Genomic DNA, 18,234 nt, shown 5'->3' on the forward strand with positions numbered 1-18,234 from the left:
AAAAGCTCCTGCCTCCAGCCTCTCAAGATACTAAACACACCTTACAAACACGTGTCTTTCCATTGTCAAAGAATGCAGCGTGGAATGTTTGGGACATATGGTTTAAAAGAAGCCCCAGTCAACAATACCAACTAAGAAACCACCTTACTGAGGTGGGGGCTCAATAAAGCATTTCTCCAGGCGGTTGCATGTAGGCCACACACTCATCTTCCACACTGGTTGAAAGCATCTAGAACCTGGTGCCACGGGCTCCTGAAGTCACCCGAGGCTAAGCAAAGCCATCTTCCTAAAACATTTATTTTATCTAAGGGAAGGAAAAATAAAAAGTTTTACCTTTACCTTAAGAATATAAAATATATTTAACACAAATGTGGCAATTAATATAACAAAATTCATAGTTCAAATGAATTTTTTAGATAAGACGCAAGATTTGGTAGTAAGTTTGCATCAGAGGTAGTAAGTTTGCTGCCATAAGGGGTGTTTCTACAGGAAAGCTTTAAACATGTTGGGCCTTAGTCATGGTCTGAAGTACAAGAGAGAAGGCGGCACCACAGAGGCCGGAGTGCTGGGTGTGGGGTCCAGAGGCCTGCAGGTGGGCCTAGTCTCTGCCACCTCCTTACTGTGTGACCTCAGCACTCCTCTGGAAGGTCTAGCGGGAATGTTGGTCTAACAGAGATGTTAATCCTGGTCCCCTGTGCCTCCCAGGGCTGCTGTGAGAGTCAAACGAAACAATGCGTGTGAAAAGAGCCTTGGAAACAGCAGAGTGTTCCATAAATGTAAGTTCTTATGATTCAGCCTTGTTGTTTTTGGAAAGCCTCTTTCATTTTATAGATCGCATGTATTCTCCCCGCCTCCCACAGTCAGATCAAAAGTGTTTGCCTTTCCCTTCAGAGCGAGGAACCTCTGATCTGACACGAAGCAATGAAGTCACCAAGCTTCCTCTCACCCAGCTTTATGCCCCAGCCTTGGGAGAAGCACGCTCCCTGCCAGCCCACGCCACCTCGTTCTGAGGGGAAGTTAGTCACCACTGTCTGAATTTCATTATGCAGGTCTCCAGACAAGCAGAGGGGAAAAGTGCAAAGGAGCAGGTCAGCGTCTGAAATGTGAGAGGGTAGCAGTCTCTGAAGTGTATGGGAATGGGAGGAAACCTAATACTGCTCCCAAGGCGAGGGGGAGCATTGCATCATGTGGAAATAATTGCAGGCGGTCAGCAGAGCTTGGGGTTTGGGGAGGCAGGATAGCCCACTGACCCACTTGCAAAAGGGCTTTGACACTTTTCTGTTGTAAAGGGTACTTGCATGGGGACACTAATACATCAGCCTGGGTGCCTGCAGGGACTAGAGATTAGAGCAGGTCCTAAGAGACTAGATTCTATGGGGTTCTGCTAGCAGGTGGTTCAAACCCAAACTAGAATTCTGAAAGGAGCCCCAGAGTTGAGAACTGGAGAGGATGGGGCCCACCAATTAGTCAAAACTACCATTTATTGATGTATTATTTAATACATCCTAAGTACATACTTCAGTTGATCCTCACAATAACCCTATAGGTAGGAATTATCATCTCCATTTTATGTACAAAGAAACAGACTCAATGAGTTGAGCGACTTTTCTGAGAGCACACAGCTAGTAGGAGGCTGAGCCAGAGTGTGAATCCAAACCTGTGCAACTATAGATTTCTTGATTGGAAACCCTTTGATACACCTGTCTTTAAGTAGAAAGAGGAGACATGGTGGGAATTGAGTGGAAAGCAGACCAAAGTGCAAACACAAAAGGAACAAAGGAGGAAGGTCTGGATTTCTGACATGTTGCTGACTTGCTCTGGGCTGGAGAAAACATGAGTGTGGTTTCTTCGGTATGTTCGTAAGTGTTGGCTGCCTTTCCCCAGTAGGTAAGCAGTGGCCTTCCAGCAGAGTTTCTGTGGGGCTGGGTGAGAGTGGGGCAGCCACTATTAGAAGGAAATGCAAAAGCCGCAAGCATAAGAAAGAGGGCATGATAGAGGGGAGCAGACTTCCTGTCACTGATGAGATTTTCCTCTGGTGCTTTTGTCAGCTCTCTATTGCTACAATAATGCTGCATAACAAACCATCCCAATGTCTACTGTCTTTAAACCCAGCCATTTACTATTTCTCATGCATCTAAGAGCTGGCTGAGCAACCATGCTGATCCAGGATGGGCTCAAAGTATGCAGCTGAGCTTGTTATGTGACTGCCCACAGCTGGAAGGTCTGCTGGAGTTGACTGATCTAGGGTGGCCTCAGCTGGGAATATGCATCTCTGCTTCATGTCATGTCTCATCTTCCAGCAGGCTAGTTCAGGATTGTTCTCCTAATAAAGGCAGAGGGGCAAAAGAGAGTGGAAATGTTCAAGAACTCTTGATCTTAGAATTGACCAAGATGGCTGGGCGCGGTGACTCACGCCTGTAATCCTAGCACTTTGGGAGGCTGAGGTGGGTGGATCACGAGGTCAGGAGTTCAAGACCAGCCTGGCCAAGATGGTGAAACCCTGTCTCTACTAAAAGTACAAAAATTAGCCGGGTGCGGTGACAGGCCATAATCCCAGCTACTTGAGAGGCTGAGGCAGGAGAATCACTTGAACCTGGGGGATGGAGGTTGCAGTGAGCCGAGATCGTGCCATTGCACTGCAGCCTGGGCAAGAGAGTGAGACTCCAACTCAAAAAAAAGAACTGACCAAGAGGTCTTGGTTTAAGACCTTAGGCTTGGAACTGACATACCATTACCTCTGCCACATTCTACTAGCTAAAAGTAAGTCACAAGACAGCCCAGATTCAAGGGGTAGGGAAATAGACTCCATTTCTTAATGGAGTTGCTGGCAAAGTCACAGTGCAAAGTGCTTGAAGAATTGCAGCCATTTTTTGCAATCAATCTGACATGGAAACCCATTCCAGTCACAAAAATAGATGAAAGGCAGTGGCATTTCCTGATATTCTGGACTATGCCCACTTCCCTACCAAAAACCCTTTGCCCACTAACTGCCATTTCTCTGCCCAGTCTGTCTTATTAACACTAGACTGGGGAGGGAGAGATATCATGACTCTAGAATTGGGCAGATAATGTGTCTGACTTCTTTTTTAGAGGTACTAAAATTCAGACTCCACCCACTGACTTCATCGCTGTAGTTTTTATAACTATGAAAGTTTCATTAAAAAGTATACTCAAACTTTCTCAGTGAGCCATCCCAGCCTGGCCATACTTGTATGAGAATGCTGTCAAATTCCAGGAAACAGATGTTCATTTAATAAGATGAATTTTTACTAATACTTCCACCCCACTGTTAATACCACGTTTGTGATTTGAATTGAAGACACTAAACTTCTGCAATTTATCTCCTACAGTGTGGCTGAGATCATAGGCTTCCCAGAGGTACATCTTTGAAATCCCCTACATATGAAACTATTGGCATGATATTTGACATTTTTATGCCAAGAAGTGACTGTTACAATGTATTGGAAAGAGCAATGGGCTTGGAATCAGAAGACTTGGCTGGTGCTGAAGTCAATGGAGCATAGTGGTCAGGCATACTCTCTGATGTCCCATTGCCTGGATTTGAATTCTGGCTCTGTCATATGCATTATATAGCCTTGGGCAGGTTACTTAGCCTCTCTGTGTCTCAATTCCCCCATCTATTAAATGGGGATAATAAAACTACCAACCTCACAAGGATAACATAATTCAAATTAAATGCCGAGAACAATGTATGCAGAAGTACATACCACCAGAGCATTGTCTATAGTTACTGGCTTAACTCTTGCTGCCTGGATATCATCTGTGTAAAGTGGGAGTAATATTCCCTGTCAAACCTACAGCACTAACTTTACTGGATCCTTCAACTTCAGACCTCAGATGGGCTTTCCTGTCCCTGAAACCATCTTGGAAACAAACCTTGGATCAGGCTGACCCATAAGGATAGGGCATTTGGAAGGAAAGAGTGGGATCCAGTCATTCCTCTACTAGTTTTCTTCTATTTCCTTGTCTGTGTCATTAATTCCATGCTAGCATACTCTTCTGTGTTCCTGCCAGGTGCTATGCTCAGCTAATCTGCACTGCTCTCAGGAAGCCAGTAGAAATACATGAAGGGATTCCTTCTCACTTCCTGCCTCCTCTCTGTTTCATCAGCCATCATCTGGAAAGGCAGGACACCTACTCTAAATGACCTGTGGCCACTCTACCCCTGAACATGCAAGAAGAAGTCAGCTTGTTGTGTGTGGCTTCCCTGCCCTTGGAGTCATTCCCTTCCAAGTCTCCGTCTTTGTTTAACCCTGAGCCTAGGGAGGCTGAAGAGTGCACAATCTCCCCAAGAGCTGAGAAATAATTTCTGTGCTATCTGAAAGGCAAGACATGGAGGAGCAAATGAGCCTTCAAAACACAGCAATGTGCACTTTCATTTGGGGACTGCTTCTTAGGTACTTTTACCAAGTCCTGGCAACCCTCATTAATTGATATTTCCTCAAAGTGCATGTTCTTCTCCATTTCTACTACTCATAGCTTAGTTCTGGTCTCACCCTTAGGTCTGATTCACTTGGAACATGGCAACTGTTTACTCCCAGCTTCATCTTCTCCTTTGATGCCAGAGAAAATTTGCTAATTAGCCATTTTTCAGTAGTTGTCCAGCACCTACAAGATAGTCAAAACCTTGCATGTGTGACCTCTTACAGGTCACCTGTGGTTTTCCTCCATCCCCATGATATGCCACTTCCTCTTAAACAAGTCTCACTGCAACCAAATTGAACCCCTCCCCATGCCCTTAACCCAAAATGCCCTTTCCCATGAAATATCTCTTCCTTACTTCTACTCTCTCAAGCTTATGTCCTTAAGATTGCTTTGGCTATTCAGGCTGTTTTTTAGTTCTATATGAATTTTAGGATTGCTTTTTCTAATTCTGTGAAAAATAACATTGATATTTTGATAGGAATTGCATTGAATCTGTGAATTCCTTTAGGTAGTAGGGTCATTTTTAACAACATTGATTCTTCTGATCAATGAGCATGGGATATTTTTCCATTTGTTTGTGTCATCTGCAATTTTTTTCATCAGTGATTTATAGTTTTCATTGTAGAGATCTTTCACCTCCTTGGTTAGACATATTCCTAGGTATAAAATATCTTTTAGTCTCCTCTTCATCAGGGAAATTTTAGTGCCATTTAGTCCTTCATAATCCCCAACTGTACACCAGGTTACTCGTGCCTTTCATCCCACCTGTCTCTACTCTACTCCTTTTCTCTTCCCTTCCCTCCCTCTCCCTCCTCCCCCTCCCCTGTCCCCTTCCTCCTCTTCCTTTTCTTCTTTTCCTTCTTCTTCTTTCTCTTCCTGTTCCTCCTCCTCCTCTTCTTCTTCCTGTTCCTCCTCCTCCTCTTCTTTCCTCTTCCTCTTCTTCCTAAAACCTCATAAACCAATTTCTGCTAGCTTCTGCAGCTTCCTCACTTTTTTCACTGTTCATAGAATGAAAGAGAGTTAGGACTTTGCTCTGGATTAGGCTTTGGCTTAAGGGATGGTTGTGTCTGGTTCTTCTATCCAGACCACTCAAACTTTCTTCATATCAGTAATAAGGCTGTTTTGCTTTCTTATCATTTGTGTGTTCCTTGGAGTCGAACTTTTAATTTTCTTCAAGAACTTTTTCTTTGCATCCACAATGTCGCTATTGAGCACAAGAGGCCTAGCTTTTGGCCTGTCTCAGCTTTCAACATGCCTTCCTCATTAAACTTAATTATTTATAGTTTTTTAAAGTGAGAGACTTGTGATTCTTCCTATCACTTGAACTTTTGGAGACCATTGTAGGACTATTAATTGACCTAATTTTAATATTGCTGTTTCTCAGGGAATAGGGAGGCCCAAAGAGAGGGAGAGATATGGGAGAATGGTAGGTCTTTGGAGTAGTCAGAACACACACATTTGGCCAGGCACAGTGGCTCACACCCATAATCCCACACTTCCATCAATCATCCTCCCCACAGGAACACCAAATTTAATATCTACACAAAAAAGCGCCTTCAGAAGAACCGAAAATCAAGTGAGCAATCACAGTACCTAATTTTACCTATAGATTCCAGAAAAAGGTAATGAAGAGGGCAGGAAAGACAATCTTGAATTGCCAACACCACCCCTCCTCAATCCTCCAGCAGTGGCTTCGGGGCATGGAGAGAGAATCTGTGCACTTGAGGGAGGGAGAGCACAGTGATTGTAGAACTTTGCATTGGAACTCAGTGCTGCCAACACTGGGCAGAAAGAACAACATCCATGGAGGGAGCATTTAGACAAGTTCTAGCCAGAGGGAAATCATCCATTCCAGCAGTTGGAACTTGAGTTTCAGCATGCCTCACCACCACAGGCTAAAGTGCTCTGGGGTTCTAAATAAATTTGAAAGGCAGTCTAGGCCACAAGGACTGCAACTCCTGGACAAGTCCTAATGCTGTGCTGGGGTCAGAGCCAGTGGAGTTGGGGTATGGAACCTAATGAGACACAAGCCAAAGCAGCTAAGAGAGTGCTTGCACCACCCCTCCCCAACCCCAGGCAGCATAGCTTGTAGCTCTGAAAAAGACCCCTCCTTCCACTTGAGGAGAGGAGAAGGAAGATTAAAGAGGACTTTGTCTTGCAATTTGGATACCAGCTTGGCAACAGTAAGATAGGGCAGCAGGCAGAGTCCTGAGACTCCCATCCCAGAATCTATCTCCTGGGTAACCTAGACACACCCTGGACCAGAAGGGAACCCAGTGCCGTGAAGGGAAGGACTCAGTCCTAGCAGAACTCATCCCCTGCTGACTAAAGAGCCCTAAGCCCTTAAGCCCTTAATAAACAGCAGTGATACCAAGGTAGTACAACACAGGCATTGGGTGAGACTCTGAGACATGGTGGCTTCAGGTGTGACCCAGCACATTCACAGCTGTGGTGACTATGAGGAGGGACTCCTTCTGCTTGAGAAAAGCAGACAGAAGAGTAAACGGGACTTTTTCTTACAGCTTAGGCACCAGCTCAGCCATAGTGGAGTAGAGCACCAAGCAGGCTCTTGGGGTCCCCAGCTCTGGGCCTTGGCTTTGGATGGCATTTCTGGACCTGCCCTGGGGCAGAGGGGAGCCCACTACTCTGAAGGGTGAGTCCCAGGCCTGGCGGCATTCACCACAAGCTAACTGGAGAGCCCTAGGGCCTTAAGTGAACATTGGCAGTAGTCGGATAGTATTTCCCACTAGCCTGTGATGATGATGGACAGAGGGAGAGACTCTTCTGCCTGGGAAAAGGGAAGGGAAGAGTGGAAGGACTTTGTCTTGTGGCTTGGGTGCCAGCTCAATAGAGTAAAGGTAGTTTGTAGGGTTTTCAACTCCACGCTTTGGCTCCTAGATGGCATCTCTGGACCCGCCTGGGGCCTAGGGGAATGAACTTGTTGCCCTGAAAGGAAGGACACAAGCCTGACTTGCTTTGCCACCTGCTGATTATAGAGCTCTAGGTCCTTGAGAGAACACAGGCAGTAGCCAGGTAGTTTCACAGTGGGCCGTCAGTGAGACACAGTGCCATGCTAGCTTCAGGCCTGACCCAGTGCAGTCCCAGTGGTAGTGGCCACAGAGGTGCTTGTGTCATCCCTTCCCCAGCTCCAGAGAGTTAGCACAGACAGAGACTTTGTTTGTTTGACAGAAAGTAAGGGAAGAGAACAAGAGTCTCTGCCTGGTAATCCAGAGATTTCTTTCATACCTTATTCAAGACCTCCAAGGTGGTACCTCTACAAGTCTTAAAGAAACACAGTGTTACCGGGCTTGGGGTGCCCCCTAATGCAGGTAAAGCTGCAGTGGCCAAAAACTCAAATCACAACACCCAAGTGCCCTTGTGTACCTGGAAAGCCTTCCCAAAAGGACAGGTATAAACAAGCCCAGACTGTGAAGACTACCATAAATACTTAACTCTTCCATGCTCAGACACTGATGAATATCCACAAGCATCAAGGCCATCCAGGAAAACATGACCTCAACAAATGAACAAATAAGGCACCAGGGGCCAATTCCAGAGAGAGAGAGAATTCACTGTTTTGAGGAAACTCAAAGAAATCCAAGATAACACAGAGAAGGAATTCAGATTCCTATCAGACACATTTAACAAAGAAATTAAAATAATTAAAAAGAATAAAACAAATTCTGGAGTTAAAAAAATGCAGTCAACATACTGAAGAATGCATCAGGGTCTCTTAATAGTAGAATTAATCAAGCAGAAAAAAGAATTAGTGATCTTGACGACAGGCCATTTGAAAATACAGTCATCTAATCAGCTACCAGTGTGGCTAGAATAAAGCAGGCAGAAGAAAGTGGAAGGGACTGACTTGCTGAGTCTTCTGGCCTTCACCTTTCTCCCATGCTGGATGCTTCCTGCCCTCGAACATCAGACTCCAGGTTCTTTGGCTTTTGTACTCTTGGACTTACACTAGTATTTTTGGTAGAGAGAGGATTTTGGCATGTTGCCCAAACTGGTCTCAAACTCCTGAGCTCAAGCAATCCTCCTGCCTTAGCTTCCCAAAATGCTGGGATTATAGGCATGAGCCACCATGCCTGGCCTCCAGTTTTTTTATGTAGACTCTTTTAGCTGTAAACTTCCCTCTTCATACTGAGAACTGATAAGAACTCTGTCTCCCCCATTATAAAACTTTTTGCTGTTCCTGTTTATGTCTTATTGTATTTTTTATGTCTTGAAAAGTTGTTATAGATATTATTTTTGATAGGTTCATCTTTTTGACTTTCTACTTGTGATGATTAATATTGAGTGTCAACTTGATTGGACTGAAGGATACAAAGTATTGGTCCTGGGTGTGTCTGTGAGGGTGTTGCCAAAGGAGATTAACATTTGAGTCAGTGGACTGGGAGAGGCAGACCTACCCTCAATCTGGGTGGGCAACATGTCAAAACCCTGTCTCTACCAAAAATACAAAAAAGAAAAAATAATTGGGCATGGTGGCATGCACCTGTAGTCCCAACTCATCAGGAGACTGAGGTGGGAAGATAGTTTGAGCCCGAGAGGTTGAGGCTGCAGTGAACCAAGATCAAGCCACTGCATTCCAGCCTGGGCGACAGACTGAGACTCTGGAAAAAAAGAAGAAAGAAAGAAAGAAAAAGAGAGAGAGAGAGAGGGAGAGGGAGAGGGGGAGGGGGAGGGGGAGAGAGAGAGGGAGAGGGAGAGGGAGAGGGAGAGGGAGAGGGAGAGGGAGAAAGAAAGAAAGAGACTTCAAATAAGCAATCTAATGATGGATCTTAAAGAAGTAGAAAAGCAAGAACAAACCAAACCTGAAGTTTGTAGAAGAAAAGAAATAATAAAAATCAAAGCAGGGCCGGGCACAGCGGCTCATGCTTGTAATCCCAGCACTTTGGGAGGCCAAGGCAGGTGGATCACAAGGTCAAGAGATCGAGACCATCCTGGCCAACGTGATGAAACCCCATCTCTACTAAAAATACAAAAATTAGATGGGCGTGGTGGTGCACGCCTATAGTCCCAGCTACTCAGGAGGCTGAGGCAGGAGAATCACCTGAACCTGGCAGGCAGAGGTTGCAGTGAGCTGAGATCACACCACTGCACTCCAGCCTGGTGACAGAGCAAGACTCCGTCTCAAAAAAAAAAAAATCAAAGCAAAAATAAAATAAGTAAAACTGAAATGAAGAAAACAATACAAAACTCAACAAAACAAAAAGTTGTTTTTTAAAAAAGATAAACAGAGTTGATAAACCTTTACCTAGACTAAGAAAAAAAAAGAGAGAAGACCCAAATAAATAAAATCAGAGATGAAAATGGAGATATTACAACTGATACTATAGAATTTCAAAGGATCTTTAGAGGTCACTATGAGCGACTGTATGGCAATAAATGGGAAAACCTAAAATAAATGGATAAATCCCTAGACACATACAACCTACTAAGATTGAATCATGAAGAAATCCAAAACCCAAACACACTACTAACAAGTAACAAGATCGAAGCCCTAATAAAAAGTCTCCCAGCAAAGAAAAGCCTGGGACCTGATGGCTTCACTGCTAAATTCTACCAAATATTTAAAGAAGAACTAATACCAATTCTACTCAAACTATTCTGAAAAACAGAGGAGGAGGGAATGCTTCCAAACACATTCTACAAGGTCTTCATATCAAAACCAGAAAAGACAAATTTAAAAGAAAACTACAAGCCAATATCCTGTAGTTTTGATGAGCATTGACACAAAAATCCTCAACAAAGTACTAGCAAACTGAATTCAACAGGACATTAAAAAGATCATTCATAATGACCACATGAGATTTATTCCTGGGATGCAAGGATGGTTCAACATAGGCAAATCAATCAAAGTGACACATCATATCAACGGAATAAGGGACAAAAACTATATGATCATTTCAGTTGATACTGAAAAAAACATTGGATAAAACTGAACATCCCTTCACAATAAAAATCTTCAAAAAACTGAATATAAAACCTCAATGTAATAAAAGCCATATACAACAGACCCATAGCTAGTATCATACTGAATGGGAGAAAACTGAAAGCCTTTCCTCTAAAATCTGGAATATGACAAGGATGCTCACTTTCATCATTTTTATTCAGCATAGTCCTGGAATTCCTAGCCAGAGCAATCAGACAAGATAAATAAATAAAGGGCATCCAAACTGGAAAGGAAGAAGTCAAATTATCCTTGTTTGTAGATGATATGATCTTATATTTGGAAAAACCTAACGACTTCAAAAGAAACTATTAGAATCAATCAACAAATTCAATAAAGTTGCAGTATACAAAATTGACATGCAAAAATCAGTAGCATTCCTATATGTCAACAGTGAACAATCTGAAAAAGAAATTAAGAAAGTAATTTCATTTAAAATAGCTACAAATAAAACTAAATACCTAGGAATTAACTTAAAGAAGTGAAAGATCTCTAAAATGAAATCTATAAAACATTGATGAAAGAAATTGAAGAGGAAACAGAAAATGGAAAAATATTCCATGTTTATGGATTGGAAGAATTGATATTGTTAAAATGTCCATACTACTCAAATCAATGCAACCCCTGTCAAAATACCAATGAAATTCTTCACAGAAATAAGAAAAGTCCTTTAATTTATATGGAACCACGAAAGACCCAGAATAGCCAAAGCTATCATGAGCAAAAAGAACAAAACTGGAGGAATTACATTACCTGACTTCAAATTATACTACAGAGCTACAGTAACCAAAACTGCATGACACTGGCATAAAAACAAAAACATAGACCAATGGAACTGAATAGAGAACCCAGAAACAAATCCATACATATACAGTGAACTGATTTTCTACAAAGATTCCAAGAACATACATTGAGGAAAGGACAGTCTCTTTAATGAATGGTGTTGGGGCCAGGCGCAGTGGCTCATGCCTGTAATCCTAGCACTTTGGGAGGCTGAGGCAGGTGGATTGCCTGAGCTCAGGAGTTCGAGACCAGCCTGGGAAACACGGTGAAACCCCATCTCTACTAAAAATACAAAAAAAATAGCTGAGCGTGGCAGCTGGTGCCTGTAGTCACAGCTACTTGGGAGGCTGAGGCAGGAGAATTGCTTGAACCCGGGAGACGGAGGTTGCAGTGAGCCGAGATCGCGCCACTGCACTCCAGCCTGGGTGACAGAGTGAGACTCTGTCTCCAAAAAATAAATAAATAAATAAATAAATAAATAGTGTTGGGGAAATTGGATATCCATATGCAGAAGAACAAAACTAGACCCTTCTTTCTTGCCACATACAAAAATCAAATCTAAATGGATTAAAGACTTAAATCTAAGACCTCAAACTATCAAACTACTACAAGAAAACATTGGGGAAACTGTCCAAGACATTGACCTGGGCAAAGATTTTTTGAGTAATACTCCACAAGCACAGGCAACCAAAGCAAAAATGGACAAATGGGATCACATCAAGTTAAAAAGCTTCTGTGTGCCAAAGAAAACAATCAACAAAATAAAGAGACAACCCACAGAATAGGAGAAAATATTTGCAACTATTCATCTGACAAGGGATTAATAACCAGAACATATAAGAAGTTCAAACAAGTCTGTAGGAAAATATCTAATAATCTGATTTATAAAAGGGCAAAAGAGGCCAGGTGCAGTGGCTCACTCCTATAAACCCAACACTTTGGGAGGATGAGGCAGATGGACAGCTTAGCCCAGGAGTTCGAGACCAGCCTGAGCAACACGATGAAACCCTGTCTCCACAAAAAAAAATACAAAATTTAGTAGGGCATGGCGGTGCGTGCCTGTAGACCCAGCTAATCAGGAGGCTGAGGTGGAAGGATAGCTTGAACCTGGGAGGTTGGGGCTGCAGTGAGCCGTGATTGCACCACTGTACTCCAGCCTGGGTGACAGAGTAAGAACCTGTCTCCAAAAGAAAAAAAAAAAAAGGCAAAAGATCTGAATAGACATTTCTCAAATGACATATAAATGGCAAACAGCTATATGAAAAGGGGCTCAAAATCATTGATCATCAGAGAAATGCAAATCAAAACTACAATGAGATCATCTCACTCCAGTTAAAATGGCTTTTATTTAAAAGACAGGCAATAACAAGTGCTGGCAAGGATGTGGAGAAAAGGGGACACTTGTATCCAGTTTTGGGAATGTAACAACTACCATGGAGAACAGTTTGGAGGTTCCTCAAAAAACTAAAAATAGAGCTACCAAATGACCCAGCAATCCTATTGCTAGGTGTATACCCCCAAAGAAAGAAAATCAGTATATCGAAGTGATATCTGCAGCCTCGTGTTTAATGCAGCATTATTCACAATAGCTAAGATTTGTAAACAACCTAAGTGTCCACTGACAGAAGAATGCGTAAAGAAAATGTGATACGTCTACACAATGGAGTACTATTCAGCCATAAAAAAGAATGAGATCTTATCATTTGCAACAACATTGCTGAACTAGAGATCATTATTTTAAGTGAAATAAGCCAGGCACAGAAAGACAAACTTTGCATGTTCTCACTTATTTTTAGGAGCTAAAAATTAAAACATTGAACTCATGAAGATAGAGAGTAGAATGATAGGCTGGGAGGGGTAGTGAGGGTGGCAGAGGGTAGGGGGAGAATGGGGATTAATGGGTACAAAAATATACAATGAATAATATCTGGTATTTGATAGCACAACAGGATGACTGAGTCAAAAATAATTTAATTGTACATTTTGAGATAATGAAAAGAGTATAACTGGATTGTTTGTAACACAAAGGATAAATGCTTGAGATAATGGATACCCCATTTACCCTGATGTGATAATTACACATTGTAACCCTGTATCAAAACATTTCACGTAACTCATAAGTATATACACCTACGGTGTACCCATAAAAAATGTTTAAAAGAAAATAAAAATAAAGTGAAGCTTAATAAAATGAGGTGTGCCTATACCCATCTCCTGGAATTGCTGTAGGGATTATTTGAAATGAAGCATGTAGTGTACTAAGGACAGCATCTAGCATATTTCTAATTGAGTATTAGTGAGTGTTTTAACTCCGTAAGAATAGCCATTGTTATAATTTCAAGCAATCATTGCTCAGAAGAATCAAGTTTAATAGAAACTACTTGAAAATTAATGTTCAGAGATACAATAATTCAAAGAGACCTCTAATAATTTTCAGCTCAGTAAATAGAAAAAAAATGTCTGTATACACACTTTAGTTGTTGAGATACGCATAAACACATCTTCACGTCTCACCCTGAAGAGTCCATGGAGTTGCCATGTGGGAAACAGCTTCATTGTTATATTGTGGAGTGTCTGCCAAGAGGAATTTTGGGTTAAGCCTCATATTTGAAACCACTGTTGGTTTTGTATGTCCCTGACAGCTTAATCCAATGAGCTGTATCTCCCAATTGGCATCATAAGGGCCCCTCTTTGTGCCTAAGTTTCATTGCTGTGGAGGATGAATACCCATCGACTTGGGTGTTTCAACATGCCCGAGTCAGACATCTTCCCCAAGTGCCTTGGAAAAAGTGTGTCTCTCTTGGTGAACTGCCCTAAGAAATCTCATTGCATGTCTCTTCTTTGGGCCTCAAACATCTTTCGCATTCTGACTAACATTTTAGACTCTTTAAAAAAGTTTTCTTCTGAAAAAATCCTTCCTGACATGGAATTAATGCCTTTAAAGGGGTTCCAGTAAGGTATAATTTCTTATGTGCACCCACTGGGGGAAAATGATGATTTTTGGAAATATAATGAACCCAGAAGTTTCCCCATCCATAAAATTAGAGCAAACCTTAAATAAGGTAAATGTCCGAACTCAGGGAAATCTTCAGAATGAAGTGTCACAGTCCCCTCTCTGGGTGGAAATAAAAAACCGAGGCTCCCCTCCACCCTGAGCTTCCCATGGTGAAATTGTTGCCATATACCCCATATTTGAAGTGAAATCACCTTCAAATACCCTTCAAACTGGATGAAATTCATCCAGCTGTTTTCACATGTTGTGGTGCCAAGGAAACAGAGAGAAACTGAATCATGGTTATGTAGCTGCTGCTGCTGCTGCTGCTGGTGGATAATGAGCCAGTGGACATGTGAGACTGTCAGCCTGGCTTAAAAGCCCTGAGCAATGGTAGATAGTATGGGCACCCAGCGAGCCTTCAGCAAATGCTGCTGTTATGTGAAAGACCCAGAGTGCAAATGCACATACACCCCATCATTATCTCCATCAAAAACAAGTGAGGAGACACAGGTAAAGTAAAAAGACTGCTAGAAAATACACCCAATGTCAGTCACAGTGGCAGTTGGGCACAGGGATTCTTTCCCTTTCTGCTTTTCAATATTTTCTCATTTTTCTTGAATAAACAAGTATTATGTTTATCATGAAAACAGCACAGGGTGTTATTCAATTTTGAAAGATATTTTTAAGAAGCTGTACTTGGTCTACTCGCAGTCTTTACAAATCAAATATTTTCCAGACCTCTGAAATATTCTGTGAGAAGGGACATGAGGAAGATTTTTGAAAACTGACAGGGAATCATCCTCTGGCAATAAGGCTAACTCTCTTTCTTTCCTTCTTTTTCTTTTTTCTCTGTCTTTCTCCCTCTCCCTCTTTTCTTTCTTTCTTTTTTCTTTTTTTGGGGGGTGGGACAAATGGGACGAAATCAATGATTTACAGCTGTGAGAGTTGCCACATTTATTTCTTTAATTACTTTTTCTACCAACATTTTCTATTGACAAAGCTTCCTGTGCAAAATGAAAACATATAAACATTCAGAAGTTGTTATTATTTTTGTAAGCAAAACAAAAATTAATTTATCCTAAAAGCAAACAGACCATGTGGGTCAATTTTTCTAAGTTCCTCTTTTACACTAGGCTATTTAGTAGCAAAAACTGCTAGAATTCTCTTTATAGAATCCAAGCAATGTTAAAGGCATTGACCTCCGTTAAACTTCTGACCAGCCCAACTAGTGAATAAAGTAAACAAAAATCCCACAACTAAAGCTTGATTTTATGCTCCAGCTGTGGGACAGGATGTGGATATTTTAAAACAAACAAGCCAACAACAAAATGCAACCACTGCCACCAATTCCCAAGCACCAGGGTGTGGTCCCAGTTCCTCAGAGCAGCATGCGTCCTTCTTTCCCAAAGTACTCCTGCAATAAATCCTTGATGAAACATGACTCAGAACTCCTTGACTGGGGGAGCTGAGCTGGAATTCCCCTGGCATTAATGAAAAGCTCTGACTCAGGTGGTATGCGTGAACAGACTTAGCACAAGTTGGTACGGCGGTTGACAATCTGCACTGAGGAGAATATTACTGTTCTCCTGTGATAGGCACAGTCCTGACATTTTGTAGAGAAAGGAGGGAAGGGAGTCTTCTCACATATTTCATCTCATTTCATCTGCACAACAAGCCTATGAGGTGAGGATTATTGTTCCCATTTTACAGATGAGGAAACTGAGGCCTCAAGACGCAAAGTGACTTGAATGAGAGTTACCCAAAAAGTTAGTGACAGAGCCAGAAATAAATCCAGATCCCCATAACAATTGCCCAGTAAGAAAGGAACGGAAATTCCCTGGTGTGAAGCATGCATTCCAGGAATCTCTATTGGGAATTCAGGATGCATTCCAGAAATTCTCAGACATATTTTTCTTTTCTTTTCCCTTCTTTTTCTTCCTCCTCCTCCTCCTCCTCCTCTTCCTCTTCTTCTCTTCTTCTTCTTTTTCTTCTTCTTTCTCTTCTTCTTCCTCTTCTTCTTCTTTTTCTTCTTTTTTTTTACAGGATCTGGCTCTATCACCCAGGCTGGAATGCAGTAGCGCCATCATGGATCACTGCAGCCTCAACCTCCCAGGTTTAAGCAATCCTCTCCACTCAGCCTCCTGAGTAGCTGGGACTACAGGCATACACCATCACACCTGGCTAATTTGTTTTTGTATTTTTTGTAGAGACTGGGTCTCGCCATGTTGCCTAGGCTGGTCTCGAACTCTTGGAGTCAAACAGTCCACCCGCCTAGGCCTCCCAAAGTGCTAGGATTACAGAAATGAGCCACTACACCCAGCCTTGTTCTTTACCCAAAAGTTCAAGCATCTTAACCTGACCCTGTGTCAAAGAGGGTTTCTGAATAGTTTAAGGAAAGGTGGAGGGCCGGGTGCAGTGGCTTACGCCTATAATCCCGGCATTTTGGGAGGCTGAGGTAGGAGAATCCCTTGAGACCAGGAGTTCGAGACCAGACTGGGCAACATAATGAGGCTCCATCTCTACAAAAAAAAAAATAAAAATAAATTAGCTGGGCATGGTAGTGCATGCCTGTAGTCCCAGCTACTTGGGAGGCTGAGTGAGGAGAACCGCTTGAGCCCAGGAGGTAAAGCCTGCAGTGAGCTGTGATGGTGCCACTGTACTCCAGCCTGGGTGGTAGAGCTAGATCCTGTCTCAAAACAAAAAGGAAAGAAAAGGAGAAAGAAAAGGTGGAGTTATTTTTTAAATGGCACTTATGCTGAGTGTGCCTTATGTAGCCTGTCACCATAGCAACTGTAACTTTCCAGTGGAGTTGGCAACTAGGTCTCAGGAGATGAGGAAGGTGCTTCTATCTTGTCTCTGAATCTTGTCACCCGATAGCACAGGAGCCAGCTCTTCTGGCCTAATCCCCAAATGGCCACAGCTCCCTTAGCAGGCTTCATTTTAGCCTGGAGGGTTATGGGGTTGGAAGATAATAGGTAAATATTTTAGGACCAATTCCTCAGGGAGGCCTGGGAGTAGGTTTCCCCCAACCTAACCTGCTCTTGGTTGGACAACAATCTTTAGGACTGTGCTAGTTTACAGTAAAGGGACCAACTGCTTACTGCCGACTTTATCTAGGTTGCAATGCAGTGTTAAAATCAGGAGAAAATGCTTTTTTAAAAATATATATATATCATGAAGAAATTTTTTTCAGAATTAACAGTACATTATAAGGAACCCAGATGATGGGTCTATCCTAAAGCCCCTTAACTACTATAAAACCTTGCCTCTCTAGAATCTCAGCAGGATTTTAGACGAGGCACTAATTAGCTCAGGGAGGAAGACGGTCAGCATGTGTTCACTTGGAGTAGAGATAGATTTCCTTCTTTTTGAAGAGGAAGAGCAGAGGTGGAAATAGATGACCTAAAATAGATGTAAAAATGTGTCCCCTCAACAGGCCTTGTTCCCACAGCTGACTGCTGATGCTGCAAGCAGACGTGTGCCTCATACGAAAAAGACCACTTAATTTTGGCTCTAATTTTCTTTTGGTCATAATTATCTGTTATTATAATAATCTTATTACCACAATACAAAACTCCAGAGGCTAGCGAAAATATAAAAAATCACCACTAATCCTACCACCAACCTATAACAACGTTTTAGAGGGACTTTTTTCCTTCAAGTCTTTTTCCCTGTATGAGCTTCATTCAGCCATTCAATAAATATTTATTGAGCAACAACTACAAGTCAGACACCGTGCTCTTTTCCACTGTGGTAGTCATTGTGATCGACATAATCTTTTCCCTCATTCTTACCAAATAGTATGAACAGCTTATATTTCCAGCACTGGAAAAGATAAAGACAACTGAAAAACATTCAAAATTCGACTCCGTTTTTGAGGCCAGAAGTGATGCCCTAGGAGCCTCTTGGGATATCCTGGAGGCAGGAGGTAGTGCAGGGTCTGATGTTTGGCTGTTTCGTGTGCATTTCTGCTGGGGAGAGCAGGCTGCTTTAACTGCTTGAAGAGCAGTGCTGGTCACTCATCTCTGGGCAGGTCCATGGCCCCAGTTAC

General features: G+C 42.3%; 1 long non-coding RNA gene across 1 annotated transcript in view; it reads right to left on the reverse strand.

Moving 5' to 3' along the window:
• The window catches only part of LOC129034748 (uncharacterized), a 36,851-nt gene extending 23,137 nt beyond the window's left edge, over positions 1-13,714 (reverse strand). The window contains exon 1 of the long non-coding RNA XR_008501998.1: positions 13,661-13,714. This is a non-coding gene — a long non-coding RNA (uncharacterized LOC129034748). The remainder of the gene's footprint in view (positions 1-13,660) is intronic.
• Between the last annotated feature and the right edge of the window lie 4,520 nt (positions 13,715-18,234).

The sequence above is a fragment of the Pongo pygmaeus genome, chromosome 1 (assembly GCF_028885625.2).
Source record: "Pongo pygmaeus isolate AG05252 chromosome 1, NHGRI_mPonPyg2-v2.0_pri, whole genome shotgun sequence".
NCBI classification, from domain to species: Eukaryota; Metazoa; Chordata; class Mammalia; order Primates; family Hominidae; genus Pongo; species Pongo pygmaeus.